This window comes from Mauremys reevesii, linkage group 1, assembly GCF_016161935.1.
Source record: "Mauremys reevesii isolate NIE-2019 linkage group 1, ASM1616193v1, whole genome shotgun sequence".
Taxonomy (NCBI): domain Eukaryota; kingdom Metazoa; phylum Chordata; order Testudines; family Geoemydidae; genus Mauremys; species Mauremys reevesii.
In genome coordinates this window covers 208,077,599-208,095,604 of record NC_052623.1, presented here as the reverse complement: position 1 = coordinate 208,095,604, position 18,006 = coordinate 208,077,599, and the positions used below count along the sequence as shown (strand labels likewise).

At 47.3% G+C, this 18,006-nt stretch overlaps 1 protein-coding gene across 6 annotated transcripts in view; it reads left to right on the top strand.

The window, feature by feature from the left end:
* Positions 1 to 18,006, top strand: part of IGSF11 (immunoglobulin superfamily member 11) — a 146,948-nt gene that overhangs the window by 116,222 nt on the left and 12,720 nt on the right. Inside the window, exons 1-2 of one of the 6 annotated variants that reach the window (XM_039501616.1) lie at positions 394 to 486; positions 1,542 to 1,659. The exons of 4 other annotated variants lie outside the window; for them this stretch is intronic. The gene's annotated coding sequence lies outside the window, so the exon portion shown is untranslated. Of the gene's footprint in view, positions 1 to 393; positions 487 to 1,541; positions 1,660 to 5,948; positions 5,967 to 18,006 lie in introns of those variants that run through there. One more of the 6 variants, XM_039501622.1, reaches the window with a different exon arrangement.

Sequence of the window (18,006 nt, the reverse complement as noted above, 5' to 3'; positions counted from 1 at the left end):
GATATGTCATCAGCCCAGCAAGCTAGAGCTACTGAGCAGGGGGTAAAGCACAACTCCCCCTCCTCTTCCTCTCCTGGGCTTGTGGGAACTTCCCCTCTTCCTGCCTCTTCACCGGCTGGAGAGACAAGGACAGGTCAAGAGGAAGATCTGAAGCAGGAGCAGCAGGAGGGGATGAAGTCTGGCTGGGGAGGTTAAGGGACTCCAAGCCTTCTTGTCAGTAACTGGAGATGGGAGAAAGAAAATTGTCCAGGCTCAGAATCCCTTATCCACCTCCTAGAGGAAGAACTGCCCCCTGCTGTCTTCCACTCTCTCCCAGTGAGCAGAGGGAGAAAGAGGAAGAACCTGTTGCCTCCAACTCTGTCTCTTCTCCAGGGGAAAAGGAAACTTTGCCACTGGCTTCCCCGCTCCCAGCCAGACTGCAAAGGCAAACAGGACCGCCCTGGCGAGTTCCCTCTCCCTGCCAAGCATGCTGTCGTGGGGTGGATGGTGAGCTGAAACAGGCAGTTGGGAGCACAAGGGATATTCCCCTACATGGTTCCAGGCTGCACACACACTTGTGTATGGCGGGCTCTGGGCCTGATTGGGGACATGGACTCGTTTCAGACACATTTATTCCCCAGCTTCTATTATCGTCCCCACGCCTTGTCCCCTCAAGCAATCTGAGGCAGTGCTAATTCACCGCATGACATCAACATCCATGGCGCTTTCTCTATTTACCTGTATAACACTTATTTCATTCTCTCTTTCCTTCTTCCTTAGTGGTCACTTTCTCCCTTCACAGAGAAATAAATGCTCATCGTCTCCTGAGGACTTACCTGCCACATCTTGTGGTCTCCATTTGCCCTTCCATGCCCCATGCAGCCTCTCTTTTTGAAAGGCTCCTTCTCCCCTCATTCTTCCTTAGCTGTTGGTTTAATGGCTCACCAGTAGTGAGTCATGTGGACTCTTGGTTAACCCATCCTTTTGGAGTGTTCACTGGCCAATCAGAGCATGCACCCGCAGGCCCCGGCAACCTTGTTTCTAACCTGAGACAGCTCGAGGCTCAGATGCTGACATTTTCACTTGTGCTCTAGCATGCCGATGCCTGGGGCTTGCAGAAAGGTTCATTAATTAATCCCTTGAGCCTCGGTGTGTATACATCTATCCGGCAGAGAGATAGACACACGTATGACCCCAGAGCATATGCTATACATGCTGCTATTTCTAACACTCATTTACACAATGGGTCATCCCGTAAGGGCTCAGCCCCCTATGTGAGCCAGGAGGGGGTCGGATGGCCGGAGGGGTCTAAAGATGCAATAGGGTGTGACACGGTTTGCACCATAAATTAAATTTTGAACGTTAACATTTGACACTAAAGCTGGATGCAGCTTTTGGGAAGCTCCTTGCAGGGAAACCTGTCACAGATCCAAGCAACTGAAAAGCAGGGGGAAAGCTACCTTGCCACCTCCTGTGTTTTGCATTTTGAAGAATGTAAAACATCGAATCAGAGTTATGTGGCCTTGTTGGCTTCACTGAGCACTGCTCCTCTATCACCCCAGGAGGCAGGTGTGCCTGGCAGGGAACTGAGCGCTGTCAGGTTGTCATTTTCCCTTCTCCACCCCTCGCTTGGGTCAATACACTCCCAGCCTTAGACTCACTGCACCTTGGACAAATCAGGTAAGTGCACCATTTCCTGCAGAATAATACTCCCTTAGCTCACACGGGTGTTGGAAGGGGCTCAGATACTAATGGGGAAAGGAGGTGGCATATCAGTACCTTGAAAAGATAGGTTTATGTTAAAGATGGACTTGTACACTAGATTGCATGTACATTTCTAATTGCCACTATTTTAATTTTCTTCAATTTGCACGTATAGTGGGTATTTGTAGATTTTTGCTTCCTCCTTCCTGTTTTCTCTCTGATTTGATCACGCAGTGAAGCTGTCACAGCCTTCCATCTGGGGCCTCTCCTATGGGTGCCTGAGCCGGGTGAGACGTGATATCACGAACTCAGCACTATGACTTCACTGCATGATGAAGCAGCGGAGGAGAAAAGCTGGGAAAGGAGCCAGGCTTTGATTTCACTACAAAGATCATTATTACCACCATTAGCAAATACAGCAGGAAAAGTTATGATAAACAAGGGAGATGCAAGCGGGATTTGTGTGTGTGTGTTTAATCTCTTCTATTTTTTTCTCCTAGTCTGAAAGTACCAATTTTAAACGAGGGACGGTTGCATTGTTCTCTTTGAAAGTTCAATAAAATTAGGGTTATGCATTGTGCAACTGAGGCCAGACTACAGCAGAATTGAATTTTATATTCTAGGCATCACAAAGCACTTTGCAAAGCAACCAGACCAGATTCTCCTCTGTACCCCAGCCCCTTTGCACTGCTTTGACAGTACAAAAGGGAAAAGAAAGTCATTGGATCTCCCCAGCTGGGGACTCCATGGGAGAAGGTGTAACTGACTTGTGTGTCTGCCTCATCCACCATCCCGACAGTGCCCAGAATAGGGGACATGTAGAGAATAGGCCCAGTGCTACGGTGGCATGGGCTGTTCAGGTTACAGCAGCCCGGAGGTGACAGTTTTTCAGGTGAAAGTTTTGGAAAGTAATGCCCATGTGTGAATGAAAAAGGGTTAGGATAGAAACTGTCTAGTGACTGCTACTGGGTCTCCTATAAAGTATCGTTATACGTTTCCCATGGAACATTTAGAAAGAACCACCCTCTTCTCCCAGTTCCTGATGGAGTCACAGTGCTGCAGTCTGGTTACAGAAACCCTCCCTGTTCTGCAGTCACAAGGACACAGCCTATCGTAACAGCTCAGCTGACGGCGGGAGGCTCCCCACTTGTCGCTGTTCAGGGTGCTTTGGTCATAGACCCTCTCTGTGCTTTTTAATGTCAGCTAAATTTCTTTCTTGCTGGGACCAACAAATTCAACATTAGAGATGGGGCTGAGCTTCAGAGTTTGGCTACAAGCTTCCCCAAGCTTTGTGGGAGATCCAGCACTTTGGCTTGGGCCTATATGTTTTCAGTGTGTGTGGACAGTGGGGCTCAAATGGGATTGTTTCCAAAAGGCATGAGTTACCACAGAGAATTATTTCCCAGGTGTCTGGCTGGTGGGCCTTGCCCACATACTCAGGGCTAACTGTCCGCCATATTTGGGGTTGGGAAGGAATTTCTGGGTCAGATTGGCAAGAGACCCTGGGGAGTTTTCGCTTTCCTCTGCAGCATGGGGCACTGCTTCCAACTTGCTGGTTGGAAGCAGTGTAAATGGAGAATTGTCTGTAACTTGAAATCTTTAAACCATGATTTGAGGACTTCAGTAACTCAGCCAGAGGTTAGGGGTCTATTACAGGAGTGGGTGGGTGAGATTCTGTGGCCTGTCTTGTGCAGGAGGTCAGACTAGATGATCACAACGGTCCCTTCTGACCTTAAAGTCTATGAGTCTGTGATTCCCACTGTGTGACAGTTAGGTCAACCAGTCATCTAGGACCTATGCTCCGCCTCTCCTAGCAGCATAGGGGTTTTGTTTTGTATGTGCCACTTGTTCCAATCAGGACAGCCTGTGCTTTGCTTCAGGAATCACTCCCCATGGACTTCTGATGCTCCTGAAGGCTGCTCTGAGAGTGGGATGGGCTCCCTTTGACTCTGGAGACACACGCATCTCAAAAAGGGAGGCCTAGAGACCTGGATTTCTCCAATTCTTTGGAGGCAGTGGCATGACTTGTATTTTTGTTCCCTTTCTTCGTGTTAAAGATGATGGTGAGCACATGCCATTGGCCACAGAAGGAGGAAAGGGGTTGGAGGAGAGCTGAGCTTGCAGAGTGCCGCTGAGCTGAATTTTTAATAATGCATTTCACTTGTAAATGCTCCAAACTGTAAGATTTTTTGAATTATTTTTTAATCCAAAGTTTAACATTAAAGTTTAACGTGAGTGTCTTGAATTTCAAAAGGGAATTTACCCCCAAAAGGTACAGGGGGGGGTTAGGTCTGCTTCAGTGGGCTTCTCACTTTTTTATTTTTTGGCATGTGTAAAAGGGAAAGCAAAACAAAGAAAAACCTAGTATCCACACCGTACGTGCGGGATTTTCAGGCTGTCGTTTAACCCCTGTCTGATCTGGCTCATTGATATTAATGTTCCTCTGTGTCTGCTTGGGGTCTGCAGGGGCGATTTACATCTGAAAAGCTACTCCAACTGTACAGAAAAAAATATCCCTTCCCAGTGGTGCAGCTCCCCTGTCCTTTATTACATTGGCATAAGCAGCTCCTCAAGTGTGTCATGTAAGGGAAATTTACAATGCTCACCCAGATGTAAAAGACAAGGAAGGAACCTCTTCAGTTTAGCCTGTAGAAGATTTAATTTTATAGCTTTAGCATCTCATGTAAAAGGGAATTCTAATGTATCCAGAAAGGGAGAAGGAGAGGGCAGGTTGCCTGTCTGACGGCACTGTTAGGTTTGGTTAGCCTGGGTCAACTCTCAGGAAAGGGGGGAGTAAAGAGGGAGACATGTGCTATGTGTATTAGTGACAGTCTCTGGCAGCGATAATGTTCATTAAAGGCCCCTTGCCACAACTCAAGCAGACTGTAACAATGCTGCATGTTTCCCCTAAACCCCACAGAAAGGTTCCGAGTCTCTTGTGAGGGTTTGTAACTTTTCCCCCGTCTGTGCTCCAGAATCCCTTCCCATCAATGAATCCACCACAGGGATTATGTGGTGCCCAGTAGGTTTTGGAGCTGAGTCATTTGGGGGAATTTTTGTTGGTGTTATAGTGTGTAGATCTCCAGCAAAGTGGAACATAATCAGTAAAGCTGCTGGTCTTACCTTGAAAATAAATGTGTACATTAATTGCAAACCGTTACCCATAAGACATTGCGCTGCTCTAGGAGGAGTGGTGAGTAGATGGGCCATGAGACTGGCACTCGAGTGAGTGAGTTCTATTCCCCTCTCTGCTAGTGGCTCATCTGCTGTGTGATGTTAAAAAAGACATATTGTCTCTGCCTCAATTTTCTCCCTCTGCAGGTCGGAACACTGATGCATACCTGATACCCACCTTAAGAAAGGGTTTTGTGATCTTCAGGGGAAACCCTATACAGGTTACATTTTTCAAAAATGGCCACTGACTTAGGGCGCCCAACTTTGGCTGGGTTTTCAAGGGTGCTGAGCACCTACAGGTCAGTTGAAGTTGGGGGTGCTCAGCATCTCTGAAAACCAAGCCCAAGGTGCTTCAGGTTAGGCAACCCAAAACAGACACCCCAAATCAGCTGGCTCTTTTGACAGTTATGGCCTAAGACCCTTGGAATCCAGTTCACTATTTGCCCTACAACTTGTGCTGTTATTTACACCAGTGCAAATTGGGTGTGTATCGGGGTCGTCACCCGCTCCTGCCCTGAAGGGCTTGAAATCATCCCTGAAAGAGGGCTGCAGTGGTAAAAACAGCCCTGGAGAGGGCTGCAGCTCTGAAAGCTATAAGAGGTTGGGAGCCAGGAGCTAGATTCTCTCTCTGCCTTCAGAGAGAGAGGGGCCTGGCTGCTGGGAAGCTCAGGGTGCCTAGAGTGAGGCAGGGCTGGGGAAAGGCCAAAGGGGCTGGGGAGCTCCACGCTGGCAACTCCCCAGGCTGCAGGGCCTTGTTCAAGACCCAACAGAGGCACTGGGTTGCAGAGAGAGACAGCAGGTCCAGACCCAACTCTGCCTATGATGAGTGGCTGACATTGCAGTCTGCCCCAGGGTGTAGGGGCTAGTTGGTGACTGGCAGTAGCCTACGACTGAGGTGAGGTGAGGATAGTGGGTGGGGATTCCCTGGGGAGGGGAGACCCTGAGACTGAGGGGTGTACTGCCAGAGGGCAGCACCCCAGATAAAGGGGCACTGGAGTCCAGGGAGGGACATGGGGGCCAGTGGTAAGGCAGATCACTGGCCTGCAGAGGGCGCTCTGGAAGCTGGATGAGCTAATTCCCAACAAAGACCAGCAGGAGGCCCCACAGGGGTGAGTCGTGCATCTCTACAGGGTGTAAAACACTACTATTGTGATCTGGAGGTGTTTTACATGCACTTTGCATTCACTTTGCAGTGGTATAAACACCTACACAAAATACAGGGAATGGGGGTTCTTAATATATCATCAAGAAAGGCCCCTCTGGGCTTTTAAGTAGGGAATCTTAATCTTCCCTACTTTCTATCTTGCTGAAGGGACAGAATGTGAGGAGAAACTGTCATCTAGCTGAAAGAACGGTGTATAAAAGATATATATTTCTATTGCTTGTTTGTGGGTGTGTGCATGTGTATAGCAACGTCCATAGTAACATTTACCTAAATGTTTCCATTCTATTCTAAGCTCCAGTTTTGAGTCTCTCACAACCAGAGAAGGTCAGAAATGGCAGTTCCTGTTCCATTGGAAATTCTAGCATTTAAAAAAAAACGTTTCATTCCAAATTGGTACAAAAAAGTAAAATATTGAAATTTCCCAAAGAACACAAATTCTGAAAAAAATTATGTTCAGAACCATCAACCCATTTTGTTTCAATAATGTAAACATATGTTTTGATAACTTCAAAATATAATACCACATAAAATATTAAATATAATTGCATAATATAGTAACAATATGTTATAAAATCTAAAATAAATTAATCAAACCATTAAAGTCAGAGCGAAATGGTTTTATCTTCTCAAAACAAGATATCTTGACATTATCATAATTAATGAACATCAAAATGATTCATTTTGACTTTTCCTATAAAAAATTTCATCAAAATGAATGTGTTCCTACAAAACATTTTGATTTCAATGGAAAAGTGTTTTGTCGAAAATTTTTCAACCAGCCCTACTCAGAATCTCCTGAAACATCACGTTACTGAATTGATATGCTCCAGGTCTAGTCTATTCTGATGGGGACTTTATTTTAATTTTTATTTATTTATTTATTTGTTTATTTATTTATTTATTTAAAGTTTTGTGGGAAGGTTTTAAAATTTCAGTGAAAGTGGTTGAGTGCACTTTTGGATTCTTTTGGACAGTGTTAGATCCAAATGACCTGACAATACAAAGAGGAATCATATAATATGTTGACGTTGCTTACCGCAAAGTCATGCCTTTGAGTATCCTGGTGAAAACTGGGTTTGGTTTGGTTGCATTAGGAGCCTTTGTGCAATCACAAAGAGCAGTTTTCAATCATTTTTAACAGCATTAGCAGTTTTTCAGCAAAAGGACAGAAGACTGTGCCATGTACACATGTGCTGCTCATGTAGGGCTCCATCCTGACCATTCAAATCAACGGGAGTTTTTGTAACTGAAATATATGGGAGCAGAGTCAGACTCTTACACCCCAACTGAGCAAGCTAAAGAACATACTTTAACTTTTCACATGTTACCTTCAGGACCAGCTTTAGGCACCAGCAAAGTAAGCATGTGCTTGGGGTGGCACAGTTCCAGGGACGGCATTCCGGCCATTTTTTTTTGTGCTTGGGCAGTTGCGCTCTTGGAGCTTGGGGCGGCAAAAACCCTAGAGCCGGCTCTGGTTGCCTTCAATGGGACTACTCACAGCACAGAAAGTTAGCCATGTGCTTAAGTAGCTGGCAGCATGGGATCCTGTGTAGGCAACAAGAACATCTTGTAAGGTGCCGATTAGGTGAAGCAGGACTCCTTTCTAAATTTCTGTGCAATAAGATGCTTCCATTGCTGTGGGAGCTGGATAAACAAGCATCCCAAACAGGTGATTAAGAGAGAGACTACAACGAATGGAAGATGGGATGGATCAGTAAGGAAAACTACCTCTTGGAGATCAGAAAGTGTAGGGATAAAGTGAGAACTGCCAAAAGCCAAGCAGAGTTGGACCTTGCAAAGGATCTGTAGCCATACAAATAAAAAGAAAACAAGGATAGAAGCGGGACTGCTAAGCATGGAGGATGGGGTGGCAATTAAAGATAATATAGGCCTGGCCCAACACCTAAACAAATACTTTGCCTCAGTTTTTAATGAGGCTAATGAAGAGCTTAGAGGTAGTGGCAGGGTGGCTAATGCCAGTGAGGCTATGGAGGTAGACATTGAAGCCCAATAGCAAGGATTTTTAAGGAATCTGTAAACTTGGGGGTCGTACCCTATGACTGGAGAATTGCTAATAAAGTTCCTATTTTTAAGAAAGGGAAAAAAATGATCCAGGAAACTACAGGCCTGCTAGTTTGACTTGAATTGTATGCAAGGTCTCGGAACAAATTTTGAAAGAGAAAGCAGTTAAGGACATAGAGGTACATGGTAATTGGGATAAAATACAACATGGTTTTACAAAAGGTAGATTGTACCAGACCAACCTGATCTCCTTCTTTGAGAAGATAACTGTTTTTTTAAACAAAGAGAAATGCAGTAAATCTACTATACCTGGAATTCAGAAAGGCATTTGATAGTTCCACTTGGGAAATTGTTAGTTAAATTGGAGAGGATGGGGTTTAATATGAGAACTAAAAGGTGAATAAAGAACTGGCTAAAGGGGAGACTACAACGGGTGACACTGAAAAATGAACGGTCAGGCTGGAGGGAAATTCCTCAGGGATCGGACTTGAGACCAATCTTATTTAACCTTTTTATTACTGACCTTGACACAAATAGTGGGATTGTGCTCATAAAGTTTGTGGATGACACAAAGTTGGGAGGTATTGCCAGGAATATCATAAAAGAGGATCTGGATGACCTTGTAAACTGAAGTAATAGAAATGGAATGAAATTTAATAATGCAAAATGCAAGGTTATGCATTTAGGGACTAATAAGAATTTTTGCTATAAACTGGGGACGTCAGTTGGAAGTCACAGAGGAGGCAAAAGACCTGGGTTTATTGGTTGATCACAGGATCACCATGAGCCACCAATATGATGTGGCCATGAAAAAGGCTAATGCAATCTTAGGTTGTATCAGGCAAGGTATTTCTAGTAGAGACAGGGAAGTGTTATAAAAGGCACTGGTGAGACCTCATCTGAAACACTGTGGGTAATTCTGGTCTCCCATGTTTAAGAAAGATGAATTAAAGCTGGAACAGGTACAGAGAAGGGCTGCTAGGATGATCAGAGGAATGGAAAGCCTGCCTTGTGAGAGGAGACTCAAAGAGCTTGGCTTGTTTAGCCTAACCAAAAGAAGGCTGAGGGGAGATATGATTGCTCTCTATAAATACATCAGAGGGATAAATACCTGGAAGGGAGAGGAGTTATCTGAGTTAAGCACCAATGATGACACAAGGCTTGAAATTAGAGGAAGGTTTCTAACAATTTCAGAAGTGAAGTTATGGAACAGCCTTCCAAGGGGAGCAGTGGGGGCAAAAAACCTAACTGGCTTCAAGACTGAGCTTGATCCATTTATGGAGGGGCTGGTATGACAAGATTGCCTACACTGGCATGTTGCTGGTCTTTGACTGCTAGCAGCAAATATCCCGTGACTGGAGATGGGACACTAGATGGGGAGGGCTCTGAGTTACTACAGATACTTTTTTCCCAGGTGTCTGGCTGGTGGATCCTGCCCACATGTCTAACTGATTTCGGGGGAAGGATAGCTCAGTGGTCTGAGCATTGGCCTGCTAAACCCAACATTGTGAGTTCAATCCATAAGGGGGCCATTTAGGGATCTGGGGCAAAATCAGTGCCTGGTCCTGATAGTAAAGGAAAGGGGCTGGACTCAATGACCTTTCAGTTCTAGGAGATAGGTATATCTCCATATATTGTATTATTATTGCTATATTTGGGGTTGAGAAGAAAGTTCCCTCCATGTCAGATTGGCAGAGACCCAGGGAAGTGGGGAGTTCACCTTGCTCTGCAGCATGGGACATGGGTCACTTGTGGGTTTAAACTAGTGTAAATGGTGGATTATCTAACTTGAAGTCTTTAAACCATGATTTGAGGACTTCAGACTCAGCCAGAGGTTAGGGGTCTGTTACAGGAGTGGGTGGGTGAGGTTCTGCAGTTTGCCATGTGATGATCACAATGATCCTTTTGATCTTACAGTCTATGAGTCTGAGCTCAGGAACTTTGCAGAAGAGCAAGACAAGGTATTTCCTGTCCCACAGGGCCCCAGAATGCTACAGGAAAAGGAAGTTTCAAATAGGAGCCATTGAACTGGGGGAAAGAGTGGGAGGAGGGAGAGAGGTTGGCATTATTAGTTGGAGGTTGAGGGAGGCCTGGAGAGTCTGCTAAGGTGTGTATTAAGGGCCTGATCCAACTGCCATTGAAATAAATGGAAAGATCCCCACTAACTTTGAAGGGAGTTGGCCCAGCTCCCTAACTTTGAAGGAGATCCTTTAGAGTGGTGCATTATAAGCAGCACGATCCCTGTGGAGGTGAGAACGCTAGACCTGTAGGCCATGGAGTCATGGCTTATATGGGTAATGGGCCTGGTGGCACAGCTCCTGTGGCGAGTGCCAGACCCCCAGGTTGACATAGCACAGCCCCTGGGCGGGGAGGAGGGGGCGCCAGACCCCTAGGCTGGAGTGGCACGGCCTCTGTGTAGGTGGGGTATCAGCTTCTTAGTTATCAAATAAACTTAACCCTAAAAGTCTGAAAGCATGAGGGTATTTCCTTTTTTGGCATTATAAAGGGGACCCAAATCCTCCTTCTAGCAGGACTGTGGTTCCCACTGTAACTCTGGAAAGGCCACCACCACCTCTCCTCATTGAAACAGCTGCAGAGCCGAGACTGGCCACTGGCCCCACAGCTCCAGAAACACTGGCCTCCATCTACCGCTTGAGCTAAAGGCAGCTGTCTCTGGGGAACGTCCCGACTCCAAAGAGCTTGTTTTCTCAAACCAAGCCTTCCGTTAATGTTAACTGTCATACTGTCTATGCACAGACCCACACCCCGCTGCATGCAGTCTGTGGGCCTGTGTGTGAGAGAATACAGCACCATCGGGGCAGGCAAATGTTGTGTGTTTCAATTGGCTTGTTGCCTCGTTATTTCTGCAACATGCATCTGCATCAGCGCAAACACAGCCTGGGCTTTGCTGCCAGGTCTGGCAGATTGTCCCTGGCACAGAGCAGCACCACCTGAGGCCTGCTGCAGATCCCCTTGGGGGCCACCTTGGTGTCTAGGGGCTGGATTGTTTTGAGATTTGGAAAAGTGGGGGTGTCTCTCTTTTACATATGTTTGGGGGAGTGCGTGTGCGCATCATACACAACTTGTGTTTAATCAGGGCTGGCTTGTTCCAGGCAGTGTGTTGCCGTCTCTATTCCCGACAGGAAAAAAGTGACCCTCCCCTTCCCTCCCTTTTGGATTCTTGGCAGGGCGAGGGAGAGATCTCTCTGCTTTGGGTACGAATAATTCAGTCCTAGGTCCCGAGCATTTGTGTTCAAGGTGAACTACAGATTCTTTGCGACAGGCTGGTTTAAAAGGCAGTGACACCCTGCTCCGGTCTCTGTGAGTCCCCAGGGAGAGCAGAAGGTACAGGAGATGAAAGCATTTTTATTTTGGGAGCAGCAGGGGGACTTCCCTGAAGCTGTGTCTGGTCCCAGGGTCACTGTTTCTGCAGGCTTTTCGGGGCCTCTGCAGCATTAAAGATTCCAGCAATGAGAGGCGAGGATCCAATCTCTGCCTTTCAGAAAGGTGTGTCGGTGTTGGGGGTGGGAGTGTGGTTGGAGCAATGCATTCAAACTCTGTGGTGCCCAATCTTTGGTGCATTTTCTAGGAGTGTTAAAAATTGCTGATGATCCAGTTCCCCCGTCCCACCTGCTTTCCTACCCATCTGCCCCAGTGTGCCTTGCCCCAACATGCATAATACCCCGGGCCATATGCTCCAACATGCCCAGCCATTTATTCTGTTCCCCCACCCCCACAGCTGTGCACCGCCCCTCCCCCAGGACCCGTTCCTTGTGCCTGCTGGCCCCTTTCCTTCCCACCCTGATATATTATTGATCAGGTTTGAGCTTTGCGTTCTTTTCCCTTATTAAGCAGTTTATCATCATGTCGCCTTTTTCAGGGGAGGAGGAAGAATTTTATTCTTTTGACCATAAATCATTTACAAGGCTGCTGGGCCATTAATGTATTTTTCATGGCTTGGCAAACAGCAAATAGAAACAAGCGCCGTGGCAAAACCTCACTGACCTGTTTCAATTCCCCGTTCCTAACTCCGACCCCTCTTCCCTGATCCCGGGAGCGGATGCGTTCTACTGCAGAGATACTGGTGGATTTCTCCCCTCCCCCCCACAGGGGCCGCTCTGCTGTGTCAGCAATGGCACACGCTGCTGACTGCACTTGGCACCAATCCATAGAGCGGTGCATCTCTGCTGACTTGGCTTTGTCGAGAGAATTTTAACAGGGAAATTGGGGGGAAAAACGAAGTGGCAGCGTCTCTACCTTCAGATTCCAAGCGGAGCATGAATTAGGCTCCTGTTCTGTGTAAGACTGTCCAGCATTCCTACACAGGTCTTGTGTAGGAGAATCTCAGGAGACTTGACGCACTGTGGCCTGGACTGTATAAACAAAGGGGCAAGGATAGCTGTGTGGGTGAAGTCTAGCTGTGAATGGAGATGCTCACAGGAATGATGTCTATCCAAAGCAGGGTTTCCCAAACTTTTGAGAACTGAGTCCCCCTTCAGAAAAATGAAACCAATTACACTGCTGCTGCTCCCCACCTGGTGGTGTTAGGTCTCCACGTCTTAACATATATACAGCACCCATTCTGCTGCACCCCCAGGCTAGTCCTTCATGCCCCTCCCCACTTCAGGAAACACTGATATACATCTTTCTAATGACATTTCCCCTCCTCTCTGACATGCTGTGAAAAGCAGTGAAATAGTTAACAATAGTGGCCTTTAGCACCTGAGTCAGCACCAACTGAAATGAACGGGGGCTGTTCCCACTTCAGAGCTACTGTTTCAGGCTCTCTGCAAACTCAGGCAGACATGTCTGCATTGGTTACATTCCTTTCACATTTTCAAGGTTTCCTTCACCACCATAATGTCATTGTTTAAAATGAAAGCTGAAGCTGGAGAGCAATTGAGAGGTCTGTCTGTGGATCCAGCTAGTTCTTTGGTTTCCCCCCTCCCCATGGTGCTCCCCACACATCTATGGGCACTTAGGAGGAGATAAAGACATGTAGACTTCTCTGTAACTCCCATCCATGACAGCAGCTATCCTGGCTCCCTATAGCCATATCCCTACCCTACCCAGTCACCCACTTGTCGTGCCTTTGCACACCAGAGTGCTGGGAGTCAGACTGTCATTGCTTCTTGTTTTGGTGCACTACTGGGAATGGGGAAAGGTGTCCCCAACTGAAGCAAAACTCGTATGTCCTGCAGCTCCTCTGTAGAGGCAGATCACATTTAGATACAAAGAAAAGGCATGGTCTGAGGTGGAGTGTAGCTGTTGCCACACGGTACAACATTAAGGACAGTGCATGAAGGCAATTGAAACTTCAGGGGAGATCTAGGTAGGCAGCTGGTATTTTCCCAAGCTGAGCTTTGGGTCACAAAGATGACACACTTATGCATGAAATGCAATGGGGTCTTTAACAGATACATGTAGAAAGGCCTTGGCTTGACTTGTGATTCAGGAGACTTTGCCTCCAGCAATGGTGCCCCCCCACCATTCTGGGGCAGTTGTTCAGCACTAGCCCAGAAGGGAAGAGCGCCCCCTACTGAACCATCAGCAATACTTCCTGCAACAGCTAGACATTTCCTGGGAGCGAGACCTCCCATCCAAGTGCCAGTCGTGTCCTCTTCACAGAGCCAAGGGGATCACTTACTGAGGTACTATGGCTGCCTTGTGTGCCTCTTTTCCCCTGTCGCTATTTCACCCAGCTAGGGGAGGGGATGAAACAGTGACCTCGAAGGTTGACACACTGGGATCACGGGCCTTGTTGTCTTCCCAGTCGGCAGAATAAGCAAACTATTGAGCACTTGAATGGGTTCCTGATCCCAAAGGGGCTCCCTATGCCTTTGCTCAGCAAACATGATAAAGAACCCCCCTAACCCGTCAGTACAGCTGCTACCAAATTTCTCTGCAGCCAGATGCAAGCGCTGGGAATTCAAGGACTGTCAGACCAGAACAGAGCAGTCTCTGACATCGGCCAATGCAGCATGTATCAGAGGGAAGCGTTAAACCTCCCATAATGTACCTAATTGTGCAACACTATACCACGGAGAGGGGATTAACGTATGCCCCAGAGCAGGGAGATTGATTAGTTTTATCCTAGCTAATGTCATTGTAGCTGCTATTTTTATTCCTGTCAATGTCCCTTCCTATTTTTGTAATCTCACTATATAATACAATGCAATTCTATTTGTGTCACCAGTGTGCATACAAAGAGCATCCTAACTGCAGAGGCACAAGGAGACCAGCTCCAGGTGGCATGTGCTGCAAAGGAGAAGGCTCTTATGGCAGCCGTAGTCAGATTGCATGGAGAGGCAGAAAGGAAGCCAGTGCTACAGAGTGAGGAGGGGAGCAGAGAGAGAGGATGGAGGTTCACGAGGTTGGCTGGAGAGTGCTGAAAAACAAGGAACACAATGTCATGTCTGGAACCCATTTCTAGCCCGCATATTGCTGAAAATAAGACAAAAATATTCACCCCCTTTTGTCCCTAGTCAGAAGCTTTTATTAGGATTTTTTTCAAGTCAGAGAAGCTCATTGAGCAAGTACAATTGCTGTGGCGAGGAGCTGGGATGGAAAGAAAGCCATCTTGCAAAATCTCGCCTTTTTTCTTCTTGCCTTAAACTCTGGTTCCCGTCCCTTATGTCCGCTGCAGGGAAAGGAGATGCGCTCCACATTATCGTGGTAAGGCAGCTGGTTCCAGGCCTCCTCCCAGCAGCGGGGGAGAAACTTACTTCTACAGGGGGAGAAGGCAGGAATGCTGGCTTATCACTGTTCACCAGGCCAGCAGCTGAGTATAGGGCAGGGTGGGTCAGCAAGGGGTTTTCATCAGCAAGTTCCTCTGTTGTCTGTCTGTCTAGTCCAGATGTGGGCTATAAATGGGATCAGCACAGATGTGCGGGTAATAGATTTCTCTGATCAGCTAGCAGAGCAATCAGCAAGGCATGCCACAGGCCAGGGCTCAAGACCCAAAACCCACTGATTGCTCTATGTGAATTAGTGTGTTCATTGTCCTACCTTCTTATTTAGTGGGATGGGGGATGCTCCCTCCGGGAGAAGGTGTTTATTCAATGGGGCGTATGGCTCCTCCTGCTGGGACAGATGAGTCTGTTTATTCAATTGGCTATGTGCCAAAGGGATGGATTTCTGACCATTTCTCTAGGTGTGAAGGTGCTTATAAGTTAACTCTGGTTTTTACCTGTGTTGAACTGAAGGAGGGGGGGGAAACATTGAATGAAGATTTAGTCTGTTAAGATCTATATAAATTTTTAACACATATGTCACTGAGATCTTGCATTTCTGGGATCAGTATTAAGTTTTTCCTGCTCTTTACTCCCATTAGCCCTGCAGAGCCAGCACAGTCAATGGAGAGGGAGCTGGAGTCTATGCCTTCTTGTCCATCATTGACGGTATTGTTAGCTACAGCTTTGCTGGAGCCAGAAAGAATGGAGCTGGGGCCTTGATATGGGACAGCATCCCTGTTCAGGAAGTGGGGATGGGCAAAGATGTTTTCCTGTATTGGGATCTTGATTCCCAGATCCCAGGGTGAGCTTGTCGTGTGTGACTCAATCACAACTTTCTCCAAGAGCAAAGCAGGTGAAGCCAACCTGGCTTATTTCTGTCCTGGCTTGTAGACCCGGGTGATGAACTGTCATCAGCGAATTCTCAGCTGCGAGTGGGGATACTGGAGGGATTTGGGGAGGCTCTGTAGGTGGGAGTGAGGAAGGAGCTGGATCAGCAGTGTGCCTGGTGCTTAGGTACACATGCCCAGATGCTACAGGGATTGGAGCCCTGAAAATGCAATGGGTAATACTGACAGGTAGATGCTTTTCTTGGATGTACCCAGTTGGGTCAGCAGACTTCCTGACAGGGTTCCTTATGGCGCCTGCCTACACTGTGTGCCCCGATAATGGATCAAATGTGGTGTAAGCAGGTGCAACACCCATGGACGTGTCTGGGCCAAAACTACTTGTTCTTGCGATACACTCTCAAAACTGTGTTTGTGTGCCTTGGGCCTTCTCTCATCTTACTAGCGATCCCAGGTCTCAGTGGCTGTCTCCCCTGGAAGTCTGCCTCTGGGCAGCCTTCCCATTTGTGTCTGAACCTGTGAGTATGATGTGCTGGTCATTGGCGTGTTCCATCATCACCAAATGTGGGCCTATCCCCGACTCCCCTGCCTTGCTGAGCAATGACTTCCCAGGCTGTGGTCCTCGTTCGGTCACCCCATTGGACTGAGATATGCTGGACTAGTCAGACATTGGATCCAACCCCCACTCCATTGCACTTCCTCACCACTCTGGGCTCACAAATGGGCTGTGGTCACTCAGGAGCTGGTGCACGATGCCATCCTGGGCAAGTACTGCTTTTAGTTTGGCCATCACTGAGCTGGCAGTCTACACACCACCAATGAGAACAGGAGAGATCAATATTCTATCCAATCAGTGCCCAGCCTCTTCCATGGCAAGTCTGAGCTCTGGTGTGGCTGCAAGCAGTTATTTTGGATGCTGTAACTTCTGGGCACATGCCAACCAGCCTTCTGCTAGCCTCTCACTATTCCTGAGTGTGCTAGGCACCCTTTCTCTCTGGCCTTGGTGATCCTCAGAGAGCGGAAACACTTCATTTCTCTGGCACTCAGGAACAGCCATCTTTCCCCCTACCAACTGGATTGCTGCATGGCAATGCAGTTGCTCCTTCATAGGCCAGAAGGGATTAGTGGCAGGGACAACATCCCTCCTGTGTCTTGGCTGTCCTTTCTGTATCAATGTCATTAGTACTTGGAACTGCGAGTCTCCTCTAGTGGTTTCTTAAGTGGATGCTGTGCTAGCAGGTCCTGCAGCCAAAGTGCTCGTTGCATAGATCACTCTTGGAGAGGGACCTACTGTTGCTCTGGCACCATATCCGCCTGCTACATCAGCTCACCTGGGGTGAATAGCATGGTGAGACCATGCCTCTGGAGCAGTAGAAGCATTCTCTTTTAATCTCTCTTTTTCAGCACTGAAGACAGTTTTGTCCAGGTCATTTCACCCATCGTGGGGTCAAACAGTGACTTGTTTTTACTTTTAATCTCAATAAAAGACAGTTCTGTCATTTCTCCCTCTGGCTAGGATCCCAGAATTTATCCCACTTGAGCACCACATTTCTATGTGGGTTAGGGAATTTTCTGAACACACTTTGTATGTGTTCTCTGGACCCTCATTCCTAGTGAAACCAAAAGTGTTCTATGCCTTGAAGGTTGCAGAAATATGAATACTTAATAATGAGGGGCATAGGCAGAGCTGTGAGGGGAGCCCAGGACTGGGATAGCTGGGGGGGCTGCAGGGCAGGAGTGAGGGGCATTGGCAGAGCTGTGTGGGGAGCCCAGGACTGGAAAAGCAGGGGGGTTGCAGGGTAGGAGTGAGGAACACTGGCTGAGCTTTGTGGGATAACCAATGCCAGGGATAACAAGGAGCCCCATCCCTCCTACAGAGCAAGTGTCTGTTCATTGTCTGCTTTGATAACAAGGGTGTGTCTACACTGCAAAAACAAGCATATTCTTAACTCTTAACACTATAACTGATGGTGAAAGGTGATTATGGGCTGCACTACAAACACATAGAAACTTAGCTCAACTTCTCTCCTCCCCTTCCTAGAAAACATTATAGATATTCATTGAACTGCTGCATTTTTGTACTCCGCAAAAGGGTTCAATAAACGGACCTTGACTGCAGCTTACTCAGAGATAACTTTGCCTGCACCATACCCTGTTCCAGCCAGTTGCAGGTCCTGGTGGGAGTATCTGCCAGGGCTCTTAAAGTCACGTTCTACTACATCCTCTGAGATGTGTGCAGGTGCCATGTGTCTGTCCGGCCTTATTTGCACCTGATTGTTTCTAAGCCCAATACTGGCTAGAGATCCATATATGGGAGCTAATAGAGTAGTAGCATCGGCCTCTTCCTTACTCCGGGACAAGCAGGGAGCCTGAGGCCAGCTGT